This window comes from Dermacentor silvarum, chromosome 3 (genome assembly GCF_013339745.2).
Source record: "Dermacentor silvarum isolate Dsil-2018 chromosome 3, BIME_Dsil_1.4, whole genome shotgun sequence".
Lineage (NCBI taxonomy): Eukaryota > Metazoa > Arthropoda > Arachnida > Ixodida > Ixodidae > Dermacentor > Dermacentor silvarum.
Genome location: NC_051156.1, coordinates 202,326,317 through 202,342,367, shown reverse-complemented (window position 1 = coordinate 202,342,367; position 16,051 = coordinate 202,326,317).

Genomic DNA, 16,051 nt, shown 5'->3' with positions numbered 1-16,051 from the left:
CTTGTAGGATGGCTGTGACTGTGACTGTTATGCAAGGCAGACCTAGCGCACTGCGATGTGTAGGGGGTTTTGCTGCCTTACATCTGCGTTTACATTTGCAAGAGTTCTCTTTTGTGATTTCAGCTTTCGGCGGCGTGTGCTTCAAACAAGTAATTCGCGCAATTTTTTGGTTTACCGATCAATCTTAAGATTAGGCTAGTGTTTCATGGAAGCCCATCTGGCGAGGAAGGAACATAAGGGGAAAAAAATCCGAGGCCACATAAGCACTTCTTATGAGCTGCGAATGCAAAATTATGAATGTCCAATTGAACGCCGCGGAGCGGTCCTTCGAATCATGAACTCCTCGCGGCCAAGTTAGTGCGTTGAGACGCTTAAGGGCCGTTTATAGTCCGCCGTAACGTGAGCGCGCACCCTACGTCACGTTGGCGAAAACTACCCCCTCTATAGTCGGGCGCACTGGCGCAGCCAAAGTAACCGGCGGCTTCCGCGCGCCCGGTGCCGAATTGGCTCCTGACCCATTCGCGTGTTGGTCGCGTCGACTGCGCCGACCCACAATGCATTTCGGGCGAAGAAATAAAGGCGCCCACGCCGCTTCGCCCCTGCTTCGCCGACGGTCGCAAACAGCCGTTCAAAGCGGCGCTCGGGCTTCGGATCGTTCTGCGCATGCTCCGAAGAGCCGACGGCGCGCGCGTTGGAGTATAGAGGAGATGGCGTTTCGGCTGGCGCAGCGCAACCGGCGTAGCGTGACTGGCCGCAAACGACGCTGACCCACGCGCGCATAACGTCGGACTATAAACGGGCCTTTAACCAACGCCTCCTAGAGAGCACAACGCCGCTGCACTTCGATTCGTGACGTCATGCTACCTTGCCCGACTGCCATAGAATCTAATGGGAACGTTCCCGAGTAAGCCGCGGTGATTTAGACGTCATCGCTTTCGTCACGCCAGGCTTGGCAATGATAATTTCGGTTCAAGTAGCATTATGTCATAAAGCAGAGTGCATGGACCTATCTAGGAGAGTGCATGGAAGCTATCTAGGAGGCGCTTGTTTAGCCCAGTGTGTAAGACACTCGGCTTGTCAGGCGGCAGGTTCTAAAGTCGCTATCACCAACGTTCTTTCCTTTCGAATTTATTGTTCTTTATTACCGAGGCGAAGTTAGAACGCAAACCAGAGCTTGCGCGGACAAGGAAAGTGCAGATAACACCGGCTTCCGAGAGCAAGGGCGACGTGGTGTCGCGGCGATGAAACGTTGGGCGATGCCCTCACGCCACACCTGGTGCGCCAACGGGGCAGCAGGTGTTCCCTTTCGCCTGCTCTGCTCCTTCGAGGCGAGCACGTGACGGGTCGTCGCAGCCAATAGGAATTTAGGTGCCGCTTCTCTGCTACAGACGCCGGATTTTTCGCTCGATGGGAGATTTGATGTTTTCGCATCAATACACACTCGCCTAACCAAGAAAAGAAACAGTCATCATCATCATCATTATCATCAGCCTATATTTATGTCCACTGCAGGACGAAGGCCACTCCTTGCGATCTCCAATTACCCCTGTCTTGCGCTAGCGTATTCCAACTTGCGCCTGCGAATTTCCTAACTTCATCATCCCACCTGGTTTTCTGCCGTCCTCGACTGCGCTTCCCTTCTCTTGGTATCCATTCTGTAACCATAATGGTCCACCGGTTATCCATCCTACGCATTACATGGCCTGCCCAGCTTCATTTCTTCCGCTTAATGTCAACTAGAATATCGTCTATCCCCGTTTGTTCTCTGATCCACACCGCTCTCTTCCTGTCTCTTAACGTTAGGCCTAACATTTTTCGTTCCATCGCTCTTTGTGCGGTCCTTAACTTGTTCTCGAGCTTCTTTGTTAACCTCCAAGTTTCTGCCCCATATGTTAGTACCGGTAGAATGCAATGATTGTACACTTTTCTTTTCAACGACAGTGGTAAGCTCCCAGTTAGGATTTGGAAATGCCTGCCGTATGCACTCCAACCCAATTTTATTCTTCTGTAAATTTCTTTCTCATGATCAGGGTCCCCTGTGAGAAATTGACCTAGATAAACTGGTGGCGTGGAGCAGAGGTAGAACACCCGACTTCAAATCTGAAGGTCGTAAGTTCGAATCCTGCTCCAGTCCACTAGATCTTCAGGCATGGAGTGGTGCCTGATACCGGCAAAAAAAAAAATCTTGCCGAGAGCTAGTGGGGCTATACTAATTCAGGTGCAAGCAAACTAGGCAGGCCCACTAAGCTTCATAAAAGTCACTCCCTCACCAGAACAGGAATTGGCCACTACCTCCCTCATGACTCCGACAATTAAAGAAAAGAAACAGTACTGGTCTTTTATTTTGGGGACCCATGAGGGTCCGATGTGCTGCCGTTTCGGTGCCCATACGGGTTGGACGTTCTGACGCTTCGGGGGGCGTACAGGTTCCTTGTTCACATGAGGCGTGTGCACCAGAGCGTTGTAGTTTCTCTTCCCCGAAGCGTCAGAATCTGTGTTTTAGCATCTTCATTAAGCGAATTACGTGTTTTGTTTCATCTTCGTTGCATAGCATGCATTAGAACAGTAATTCGGCCTTCTGCAGATCGTCATTTTTGCGGCATTTTGCCGATCATTGCATATATTCATTCAAGGCCAGAAATGATCGCGTTGTTAGGAGCGTGTGTGTTAAATGGAGTGACGACTGTGTTTATGGCTGGTAAGGAACTTATCTTACTTGACAAAAAGTACGGAATTGAACGTTGTAAGACGCGAACATTTTCTTGAAGGTCTGTCGCTGGCGGTAGTAAAGACGTGAGCAAATTATAGTGCCGATACTAAGTTGTGTAAATGTACATGTTTCTGGGCCCCATGTCCGTAGGTTTACGGTTAAGCACAATTCATTTCTAGGTGTGTACAAACCTCCCGATGTTCAAGTCCGCCCTATCCGCACACCAGCTCTAACTTTGACACCTTTCAGCCTTTTGCATCGAACAAAGCTCTGTTGAAGACGTGGCCACCTAACAGGTGACCACGCTCTTTATCCGCTCAGTGGTTTTGGTTGCACTACGGTTTCTGCGCTTGTCTCGATGTTATCAGTTGCGATAAGCCGTGAGTGCTTTATGAAAAATATTTACGCATTTAAATATTTCGGAGGGTGGTCATTCTTAAATTTTATTAGACTCTCTCCACCTTGTAGATTTCTGCAGAACTGATTTGTTTAGGGCATGACAATTTCACCAAAAATTTCGCAGGCGTTCACTGTGACGGGTTTGACGGTTACTAATCGCCTTGAGACACTCTTTCTGGAACAAGCGTCCGCCCCTACGCGCTGCTTACATAACTTCGGACTTGTTCTCAGGCTGAATATGTCATAAGGTTGCACGTGCTGAAATCAGCGGCGACAGTTGGCGTGTTCCGAAGGGAAAACGCGAACTGTCGCCGCTGCTTGCCTTTGAAAGTTTGGTTGTGCTTCGCATAATCTGAGTAACTTTGATTCGTGTGTGACAACGTATTGGTGACAACGTGTTGGTGACAACGTAGCTTTTGCACCCTATACGGTTAGAAACATCATTCTGAATTTTGATCATGTATCGACGTATCCCAACAAAACAGGGTATACTTTACGTGCTTATGCTGCCCTTGCAGGTCAAAAAAAAAAAAAAAAAGAGAAAAATTAATGGACGTGCTGCGACATTGTCGCTTTGCACGTGTTGACACTTTGCTCATTTCGTAGCCTTACGGTGCATCATGTACATAAAGTGCCCTGAAGACCAGGGTCTGTACTCACAAAACCTTTATTGCACAAAGCCACACACACACAAAAAGAACTCTGTTATTCCTTGTATTCCGTATGTTTTCAGTAAGATTCTTAAGAAAAATACGCAGAAATTATATCACATCAATTTTCACTCCATAGAATTGATACTGAAATCACCGGGATAATATATGGGATTATTGGACAATTGAAACTATTTTAATGGCGACGTAAGAGCGTTTTCTCATTGCCCGTTTTCCGGACGTCTGCCACTCACGATATAATAATTGGGGTGATAAGGAGGCGATCGCACCGGGCACTTGCGTAAGCAGGGTTTTGTGAACCCAGGCCCTATTTTCTTTAATGTGTAGTGACGCAAGTGTTTGTTCGTGTGGACATGCCTCTGACGCTGGCAGAAGAACTGCCAGAAGTTTGCAAAACTTTTCTCTATTTTTAGTTAAGCGCCCTCGAGAAGGGCTGGCAGTATTTATTCCCGGGTCCCTGCACTTGGTATTTATTGTCGAATAACCTGATATGCCAGTGTCTCTACCTCGTATCGCACACTTCACATCTCGCGAAGCAGGCTTCCTACTGCTTTCGCTCATCAACACCAGTCAAATGTCTCAGTCTGCACGACCACTGACATTGAAGTACATAACATATGTGGATCAACTAGTGTTTCCCGCATCACGTGGTTCAGCCATAAAGCAAGGAAAACGCGTCGCAGCTTCTAGAAAAGACGACAACCTTATTTTTTATTCAGTGGAGACAATGAGACACTCCGACGAGGAAAATTTCCTTGCGCAGTAACACATGATTAGGCGCGAAGTTTTACTGGATCGTGAGAAATGTTTTTTACACGAAATGTGTGACCAAACAACGAGCAACATGGTTCAGCTTCTTCGCACTCAGCCATGGAAATTTTGTTAGGCCCCCCCAAAAAGTACCACAGTAGATATAGAAATTTTCTATTCCTCGCCAACTGCACGCTTCTCTTGTTTGCGTGGAAGGCGAGCAAAAGTCAAAGAATGACAATCTCATGTTTATACAGGTGAACGACCTTTCAGTCTGTCACGCGAAGCGTTTGTTCGAGTATGTACAAAGTTTAGCCGAAATTAGCTTATTTACAACTTAGGCGCTCGAACGCGAATGCTTTGAAGAAGGACTGGTGAAAGCTCGAAAAGTGTATTTCTTGTGTGATGCCACTGCAGACTATCTGCATGAAATGCTGAGATGTTTATCTGTGCGGGAACAAGAGGCGACGGTCTCGTAAAACTTGCCTTCCGGTAATGGTAGGCCCGTATACGGATGAACCACGTGATTTTTTCTCCTCCTGTCTAAATGCTGTCTATGCACGCAAACTGCAAAGTGTGCCAAAGACTGCATTGCTGTATCAACTGACGACTACCATGATTGTGTATACTGCCACGTCTCAAAGCATTGTAACGCAATGGAATAAACGTTGTTCTATACAGACCCTCTTTCATGTGGCGCAAAAAAAGCAGTGCTATTTCATAAAACGTTTCAGACTGCATATTTCTTTGAACATGAGCTGTTCGTCAAACGAGATTGATAATCGACACAAATGTGCGCATTGTGCTGTTCGAGCGCGCCACTCAGCTCCCGATTCTTAATTTCTTAGTATCTTTATCAGATGCTGAAATGAACTTGGTAATAACAGAACCTGTGACCAGTTAGTGCCGCAGATATGCAAGATGCTATCAATATGGGACATTTATTTCCAGTAACACGCCAGGTCGCTGCGGCCTCAGTGCACTGACCACGTTGACGGCGCTGGGCGGCGCTCCCGGTGGTACCCGTACAGTTTGAATGCCCCTGAGTCATAATATTTGTGGCACGTCATTCATGTGACAGCGCCAGGCATTATAAATTGTACAAAAAAAAACGTCAATGACCTCATTATTTGCCAATTGTTACGGTTTATGTTTCTATTTATTAAGTTTATTCTGTATGTCCCAATAGCGTCTGTAATATTGGGATTTTTAATTCTGAGTTCAGTGTCACTTTTCGCATATTCGTTCGCAAACTTGCGCAGCAGCGCATTTGCGATGCACGTGTCATTCCCGTGCGAGGACTTCCAGTTAGTAAAATTGAACAGAACGAATTTTGACTAAAAGCGTTTATGATTTCATCTGGAATGCGGTATCTTCAATAATTGGAGAAAATCGTCGACGTAGCACCCCGTGCGCTACAAGCGCCTGAAAGTGCCCATCAGAGCTATAATAACGTGATCATTGCCTGGCAAGCTTACTGACCCGCAAAATTTTCCTATATATAGGGATTTAACGTCCCAAGTAATACAAGAAGGGCTAGGGGAGACTCGTAATATAGAGGGCTCGAAATTAATTTTGACCACCACGCCTTCTTTAACGTTTATTTACCCAAAGCTCGGTAAACGAGCGCTTCAGCATTCTGCCACCCATTGAAATATGCGACCACGGCGACCGGGAGTCAAACCCACGACCTCGTGGTCAGCAGCAGAACACCATGGCCACTGAGCCACTGTGGTGAGTATGACACAGCGAAGAATGCCGTGCGGACCGACGCGTAATCGCGGGAGCGTGCATTCGGTCTTTCGCCGAAGATTGGAAAGGGGCATTGGTGACGTGCTGGGCATGGTCTTCATCGACAGAGCAGCCGGAGCAGTGAGGCTAGAATGAAGTAAGTGAAGCAACCTCGGCCTGCATGGTCTAACTCTGGCCAGCTATTTGCGGCGGGAGAAGGGACTCAGAAGTTATAGCAGTGGTCATAACCGAGGACCAAGGCGCAAGGTCCATGCTCGTTTCGTGTTTACGGGTCAGTGTTACCGCGTGTGTGCCACCTTAGCATTGCAATCATGCGTCATACAGTCAGGCCACACCGATTATCCCCCGTCCAAGCACTTCTGGGCCTTCTGAGCGAATTCGAGTGTGAGCGAAGGCATTGACGCATGCGCGACAGCCTGAGATTGAAGCTATCATATTAGGCACGGGGTCTCCATTCCGCGCAGGAACTATATTGCTATTTTTTTTTGCAACAGTGGCGTCACATATTAGGGAACTAAACTATTTCTGCTCGAAATTGGTTTGTGAGCAGAAGTCTGGCCCCAGAAGGACCACTGAGGCCGTCGGCCACTGATCTCCGGAGAGGCAGCAATGGGTAAGTTGTCATTATGCGTGAACCGAAGGAGTTTTGTATTTTTGGCCGGGTCAACAGTCACAGAAATAAATGGAAACGCTAAGTTCGGTTGTGTTCGAGTGAATGTGCAACGTATATAGAAGGTGGCAGGTTGTGCATTCGAGTGGGTTCATCGGAAAGCGAATCTCCCGTACCGTACCTTGCGGTAAGCCTTGTTTGTCTACAGCATGCACCGTCTCAATGGTACCGTTCGGTAGAAGGCAGGGCAAATGTTTAGGATGAAACCTTCAGACCAATTGCGAAAAAGAGGAAACGCATGGGCTTAAACGAAGAACCAGAACATTCTGCCTGGTGGGCGGAGCCATCTTTTTAAGACTCCTGTATAGAAGGTGCAATTCTCAAATGCCGTTGAGTTAAGGAGTTCAAGCAATGGTTGAAAACATGACTGCCACCCCAAGGGCTGCTTCTTCCATTTTCTTTCTAAAAAATAATTGAGGCGCTTCGTAGATATAAGCCTCAAGACTTCGTAAACAAGGATTAACAATTGTAGACAGTTTCACACGAAGGCGAGTGTTGGACAAAATTTCTTGTAGTGCGGCCATGATCATGGCACAAATAAAAGTACCGAGACACCGATGGCAGTAAAAAACTGATAAAACCTTTTGCCTTATAGTCTCTCTGCCGATCGGCGCCTCTCGTGTTTCTTCACTTGTGTTAGGCAGTTTAACAATTTGATATTCATCACCGAACCAGGCTTTCAGTAGAGCTGAAGTGAAACATACTATTTCTTAACAAGACTACATTTACAGGAAGGTGGAAGATTAAGTGAATGACAGTTGTCAAATAAGGAATGTCACAGAAGCCAGCGCTTCGAAATGTCTTCGTGAATCAAAGTTGCTTCTTAAAAAAAAAAGAACGAAATGAGCAATCTTGGTGCCAGTCCTAACAATCACACAAAATGAAGGCATAATTAAAAAATTGACGAAAAATAACTTTGAAAGAAGTATTTGTTTATACGAGTTCTTGTTCATTTTCGGCGAGGGTGATCGCTTTCAACCTGCCACCTTAGAGCACAGACTCGAGCGTCTGCCAATGTCTACTTCGTGCGTTCTACAATTCATTTAGCGAAGCTGTAGTGCGAAACCTGACGGCTAGCTGTCAAAATCGTCTAGAATTTACTCTGTGTTTAAGCGGTTATAGCAAAATGGACAGCAGGAACATCTTTCCGAAAGTCGTTAAGGCTGCATATGATTCCATTCGTCACATTCACGTTGTTCCAGTGTTTACGTCGATGTGCAATTAAGTGGCCTCGCAAATATACATCGACCTCTGTTCATTTGTCTGATTTCGCGAATATATTGCCCCTTTTTGTAGCCTAGTATTTGCAACCATTGGCGGAGATTCAAAGCTGCACAGGCTGTATAGTGTAAAAGTCTACGGGACTTAAGGTTGCGGAAGACACCATGCGAATGCGACCGAGCATTGGTGCCAATTGTGTATTCTACTTGCCGTAAATGTCGATGTTTATGCATTGCAAAATTTTAAGTCTGGGTTTAAACTAATTAGCAGTGTTTAAAACATCACTCAATGGCCGAACTCTCACGAAGTTGCAGTAAGTTGATAGCAGATAGAAGAAACGTTTCCGAAACGCTGAACGTTTCAGCGCTCGTCTGTGCACACCTGAAAAGCAAGCTGCTAAAAAAAAAAAAAAACAGAAAAAAAAACTGACAGCACGCCCTTGCGCGGCATCCGGCTTGACATGAAAAAAAAAGGAAGAAAGAACCACATAAAAGGTAACTTGTTGGAAACGTTGCAATGACGTGTTTTAGAACTTACCTAGGCGTTGCACGTGCTGACTTTTACCGCCTGTCAAAGTGGAGAAATGTGCATGACCTATGAGAAGGCAGTGTGCTTTACATCTTTCTCAGGAATGTACATCACCATGGTTGCCGTTGTCATCAACATCATCACCGTTATTATGTCTCAATGCTCGTCATTCGTGAATAAACACGTTCCATTTCACGCGTATTGAGCATCCTTTAATCTTGCAAAAGCAGACACTAACATGCATAACATTTAGCATTTTAGACAGTGAGATTTTCTTTGCGGAGGCAGAAGTCTGCTAGCATGCTTACCGCCTATGTCCCTTGTCCAACGTATGCACGGACTGTATAGAGCATCTTTAGGTTCTGCTTCCTTAATCAATGCATGTAATACTATAATTCTCATAGCCACAGCTGAGTAGTACATGTCAATACTTTGATGGAAATGGCTCGTAAACACTGTCAACGATACCCCATTAACAGACGACATTTGGTAGGAAGCCGATTCTTGAGCACGGACCCCGACATGTTGACAGCAATTATGATGCCGTCACAGCGCCGTGCAGAGCTTGCTGTAGCGAAGAGGAAAATACCGACCACTTCGTCCCGCTCTGTGCGTGTCTGTGTCCTGCTCCAGCGTGCACTGGGGTTCGAAGACGCCATTCGCTAAACGGCCGGCGTAAGGTCGATAACCAAAGGAACGCAGCGAGAATAGCGGACGACAGCGCAGCGATAGTCGAGTTCTGTGTCTACACGCGGAAATTTTATGGGCTTTGGAGACCTCGTGGCAGTTGCGAGCGCGCGTGGAACGACGTGTGTCTGTGGAAATCCCGGTAGCGACTGTGTGCGTCCATTATTATTACGACCAGCGTGTAATAGACACTGTTAAGTGTCCCTAATTTATTTTGTCTCTACTTTATCTTAATGATTCACTCGATATGCGCGATAAAGTAAAGAGTGGCTTTGAAAACCCGAATGCCTCGCGCTAAGGATTGTGGGTACTCAACGCCGTGGTGCTGACGTCGGGTTCTCTATGAAGCGCAGCTAGCGCTTCATTGTAGCTAGGGCTTGGAGGAGATGCTCCCGGTAGAGTCAATGAAAAACTGAAAAATTCGTCCGTAGGTGAATTCCTGGCATCAACATCCGAAGTGGCCATCACTATCGAGCGATACAGCGTTGGTTCAATTCGCAGGCCAACATCTGGTGAAGCGTTAACAATGCTGACAACCTCCGAAGACCGTTTTCCCCTAGTTTGGATAATAAAGGTTCCCAAGATTTCCCTACATTTCTGAAAAAATGTGATTGTTAGATTGTCTATATGGTTTTGAAAAATATAATTTTTTGTTTGTGTTATGAAAATAGACTAGAGATATTATAGAATAAATTTATTTATAAGCTCGTTTTAATATATTCAGATAAGGAAGTCACTCACCGCAAGCTGAAATGATGTCGTACGGCAAGTTCTTATGCTAAGAAGAATGACTCCTGTTTAACATTTTTACAGGAAACGACGCCAGCACGTTTATACATTATTGTTGTCCAAACTTAGTTTTTTCATCACGCAGAGCAAGGTGCCGGGATTACACGGAATTTTATTAGAGTTGTAAGGAAGTTGGGCACTGGACCTCTCTTATAGAATGTAACAATGTCAAAACAGTGTGCCACTTCACGACACCAATTTAAAAGGTGTGAATAGTCTTTTGCACGCCGCACAATGACGTGGTGACATCGCACTTATGCGCTTACACGCCATTTTCAGCGCAGCATGTAGGTACGGGGCAAATTATTATCTTTCTTCCAAAGCAATATTCGTCCAAACAGATGACCCCTGGTACTCTGTCCAAGGTACCTAGCTCCGCCTACGGGAGGATTCCGGAAAATATTAGGACAAGTGTGCGTAGTCGGATATTTAGTGCTACGACCGCATTGTCATGCTCGACGCTAGGCACGTGTCCACTAACGCCTAAATTGGCCCGAACTGCTTCGTTTGGCTTTGCAGAACACATTTGTTTCGCCGGTTGTTTATAAGCTTTTAATGCAAAGTGCACAGAGACATTGACAGCACAGCTTGAGGTACGAACGGCAAAATCGCAGTAGCACTGCTTCCTCAAGGACCCCACGGCATCTGCACCCTGCCGTTTACTTGGTGAGATGCGTTCACTGCGCTGCAGTACGATCAAAAGTATACTTCGCATGGTAATGCTAATGTAATTTGGGGTGACTGAAATCAAAACGCTGCCATCACATCAGTATTTGCACAGCTTTAATATCTCAGTGCGAAAATTCCCCAGATTGAGTGAGTGAAAAAACTTCAATCGGTCCACAATAGACGCGAGTAAACTCAACATCACCTGGCTACACCCACCATCGGGGGCCATCAGGTCAAACCTGACGGCCCTCTCGCGGGCCCTCTGGACTGCCAGATTAAGACAAATTTTCCGATTTCCCTGAACAAGGCCCAAAAATCTCTAGATCTAGAGAAATTTCCATGGAGTTGGCAGCACTGTGAGTCGGAATAAGGAAACAAATACTGAACGCCCCGTTTTGCCCGCCTGAACGTAAGGGTCCTCAAGGCTGCTGAGTGGCACACGACTGCGGCCGTTCTAATGTAGTTCTCGCGAAATTGAAGAGCTCGATGCTTCGTCGACTGCTACAGCCTGTGTCGCCGATAAACTAACTGATTACATGTAATCGACTACTAAAAAGTAATTGAATTGAAATTACTGAAGGCCAGTAATCAATCAATTACAAAACTATCAAATAGTGTAATTGATTACAAGAAATTATTGCATGGATGGATTTAGATGGACGCTAAACGAGTGCACGCTCACACTATTCACCAAGGGTCTGTAGACCCTTTTCGCTGAACAGTTTTCTCTAGAGGAACAAGATGGCGCTTTCGGATGGCCACGCCGCACGTTGCCTCAGCGAAAGCGGGATGGAATGAACGTGTGTGACCAAGTCCACGCAGCGCTGCTACTTTGTTGCCGGCCCTCAGCGATGCACGGCTTTCTCCGAAGATTAAAAAAATGCACTAATCTGCTAGCATTGTGTGGATAACCTTCAAAGACAGGACTTCAACCCCGGAACGTCGGCAAGAGTGTGTATCGCTCGTTACACAGTGACGAAGGGAGTAGCGCCGCTTCCTGGCATAGTATGTTTATCGCACGTTATCTAACTCAACTCACATGCAAACTTTCGCCCACTCTATCAACAACGTAACAAGAACAAGTGAATGGGCGCCCACTTGAATCAATGCGCCCTAGCATGGGTGATGGCGACTACACCGACAACATAAGAATTTTGGAAGCTGAACGTTTCGTAACGGTCCGCACAGTAAGCGAGTGACTAGCGATAATGCGTCTTCGATACAAGCTATTACAAAGTACAGAACATCTACGCTCCAAGCGTCGTGCGCTGCAAGAACAAATATATTGCAACTGAGCACACCCGCGAGCAATGATTAGGCAGAAAATAAGACCATCGCATAGTGACCTCATCGAGGACCTTTACTGAGTCAGAAACACGACAAGCCGCTGCTCTGAAGTGCTTACCAAATACAGAACGAAGAGCATAAATTTAACTCATAAGTGGGAAACTTGGGCAGGTTCGATTAGCTTTCTAGCCCCGCTTTTAGTACAAGCACCGTATAAGCTGCTCGCGCCGTTTGGACAAGGCGTAATGAGCTCCGAAGGTGCCTACAAGTCCTCTGAAGCAGTGGCCAAAGCTTCGTGTCGTCCACCCAGGCACGTTCTACGATTTCCGCCGAAACAGAGGTTTGTTACAGAGCCGCACCGGCGCGTCATGGACACCCATTGTAAACACAGAGGCAACGTATGCAGCTGAGGTAAGTAATGGACGCGTCACCACGTGATCAAACATGGCGGCGCCGACAGCGTCGCCGTGAAAATAGCCGACGCGTCTGATCCGCAGATCAGATTTCAACGATCAACGAGTGTGCGCTATCATTGTGCTGAGCGTTGCTTGTTTTGCTGGGCGCAGGTTTGCCAAATAAGCAGTTACATTTGGGACATGCGCTGTGCCACCATGGTTCTTCACCGCCACAGCAGCGTGACGATATCATCACTAAAAGAGTTGATGCTGCAAGAGAGCTTCGCCACCTTGTGCCTTATATCGCGTTGTCTGATTGGCTTACTTCACGGAACTCCAAACGTCGGTTATATAGCCTTGGTCTGACATTACAATTGTAGTTATTGCCAAACTCTCAGGGCGTGACGCAACACTACTTTGTCGGCTTAGGGTCGGAGTATCATTCAACAAGTCGTACAATATGTCGCGTTGGAATGACACAGGTGATATGCAGTGAGGAGACAATCGACCAATTCCTGTATCACTGTTATCGCGTCGACAAACAGTGCCCGACTCTCAAGCGTGCCTTGAGCGCACTACACGTGATCAGACTGTTGCCGGAGAGTCTTGCCTTGAGCAGGCTACACGTGATCAGACTGTTGCCGAAGAAAAAGGTCCTGGGAACTTGACCTCACAGCACATTATCCCAGAAAGCCACGCGATCTATTCTACAATACTTCAATGTGACATACTTGAGTTCATGACTGTAGGAACGCTGGGCATCATCCAGTGCACGCGTATAATGCGAACTCTTGTCTACTCACTCTCTTTCACTGCCACTTCACCTCGCCACGTGACGTATATGTATGACCGAAAGGCCAGGGATACTTGTTGAGCTGTGATATGAAATGCACGGGTGCTATCCAAGAGATTACACGAGACTCACAACAAGATTACACGTTGCGAAAACCAGTTGTTACACCATGGGCAACGCTCGTGTCCGATGCCCAAATGAATAAAAGATGCCCATTTCGTAACAAATCAAGAAATAAGCATAAAAGCTTCCCTATCGAAATCTTTCATATGACATCACCCTTACACATTGAATCATCTCGAATGATCACCTACCTTTTGTACGTGAGCTCCTCTGATCATGCAAGTCTTTTGAAATGTGGTTTATCCTCCTGAGACCCGAACCCAGCTATGGTACATAAGACAGTTTCAGTTAAGCTCCGCTTAGCTCCGTTCTGCCACACGTATAACTAGCATAACTAAAACGTGAAAATCGCCCGCCGCTCCGCTGTGGCTTAGCGGGGCAACTGGACCGTAAAGACGCTCAACTAAAACACTCTATAATTGCTCTTCGAGCTGGTCTTTATTAGAGAGTTTTACAATAGGGGCCCCGAAAGTTTGGGGCCCCAAAGAAATAGCGTCGATGCCACTGCGCATGCGCGAGACGCAAACTGCGTTTGGGTTTTGCGTCGAGCACGCTATTTCACCGATTCAGCGGCAGCCCCAATAGCGGCCCCAAAAGCTTTGAGTCAACAAACATGGCGGCACCCATCGAAGTGACGGCTCTCACCGAGCACCAAATTGGGCTCGATTCGTGGTAACGCGCGAAGTTTGTAAGCTAGGAGAAGTGACTGGGATTATCGCTTTCTCTCAACTAACGTGTGCAAGGAAGATTGATTCATTAGACGCCGCTGATTCCGAATTCGATTGTCGATTTCATGGCTCGTAGGCCTAACATGGATTATCTTGGCTCATGAAAGCACGTAAAGTTGGTTACTCAAAATTAAGCACCACAAATCGCTTGCTGTTATTAGAATAACCTCTAAAATGTTATTAAACGCAAAAACGCGAAAGTCAAAGTTGCTCTTCTTATCATAAAATGGTATAGTTTATCTTAATATTTGTAATAGTTTCTCTTTGACGCCGTCAGAAGGTGGCACAACTTGCTGCTTTTTCTGACGTCGTCTGCCTTCATGACGCGCTGAACATACCAGCGACCTGTCGCTTGGCTCCCACTTGCTTCCTTTCCCTGACCGCCCTTGGCGAGAAATATTCTTCAGCCACGCTTCCCGACGCTGTAGATCGGAGGAGAATTCGTGGTACTTCACAGTAGCGTCTCTTCTCGCGTTCGAGTTGCACAGCGGCACGCAACAGCTTCGCGGCATCACACCGCTAGAAAAAACCGTCTGCCACACACGCGCACACCAAAGAACCGTACTCAAGCACAGGAAACATGAGGCACGCTGCTCACACACACGATCACACAAAAAGCACAAGAGAATGCGCATGAGAAAGCACACCAACACGCATAAATCCTGAGGCAACCACATTTTAGCACGAACCGGCGTCTGCCTTGCGTACCGGAGCAGTGGCGTCCTCAAAAAAAAAAAAAAAAAAGAAAAAGAAATCACACCATATCCACGAAGTGAATGATGATTAGTGGGCGAAGCACCGGGGGATCATTCGGGTAAACCACAGCTACGGACGAGAGATAAAGAGAGCGTGCGTCGGGAACGAGAGAGAAAATTACACCATCTTCCCGTAGGGGAACCCTGAGTAGTATGCGAAGCAGCCATGGGGTCGACTCAAGGTAGTTTTATCAGCTGTATAAACTTGGACATGCAGCAGCACCAGCAAAGCGCAGAACTGTTGTCGACGCCGTCGGCGTTTTGCCCGCGTTCGCACCGAACGCGCGCAAAGTGGAAACGGAACCGGAAGTGGAAGCGGAACCGGAACGCCATCTAGTGAACACTTCATAAAACTACAGGTGACTACGGACACACAACGCCATCTATTGAGCAATTCATAAACTAGAGGTATGGTATGGTATGGTAAAACTTTATTATTGTCCCTCGGAACGCGCGTCAGCACGAAGCGGGCCGCTCCCACGTCGGTGGCTACATACTACTACTACTACTACAGAGGTGGGAACGACCCACACCCTAAGGAGCTTCGCCCCTAGATTAGCGGCCGCAACTGTTAACTCAGCCGAGACGCGCTCGCCCATTGACGGCGCCGCACTGATATCTACATTAAACACAGTTCAGGTCAGTGCGGCGACGCAACGCAGCAGGCCGCACCTTTTTATTGCGATAGCAATTATATGGACACTCCAAGGCAGATTTCTGCCGTCGCCGTCGCCGTGAGGTTCCGTGTGACGTCAGTGGAGATGAAATCGTCGCCGCGCGCCGAACGCTGTATGTGCGAGTGAAAGCGCGCGAGGGACGTGCGCTTTCACGGTGAGTGAACCCACGGCGGAGAACAAACGCGCGTTCTGCGCCAAGCTCCCTTAAGGGCTGCAGAAGTAGGCGTCTCTTTCCTCCTTTACAATCACCATATATGTAGAGAAAATGCGCCTTCTTCCGACGCGCGAAAGGCCGGAAGGGGGGGGGGGGGGGGGGAAGGGAGGCGACGTTTAGCTGCGGCACCACGTGCCTATCTATATCAAAACGTTGTGAGGCGAGAAGGTGGTAAAGACTTCCGACGCTGCTCGACGAGTGTCCCGTTCTGATGTCGAAAACCTCCGAGCCGC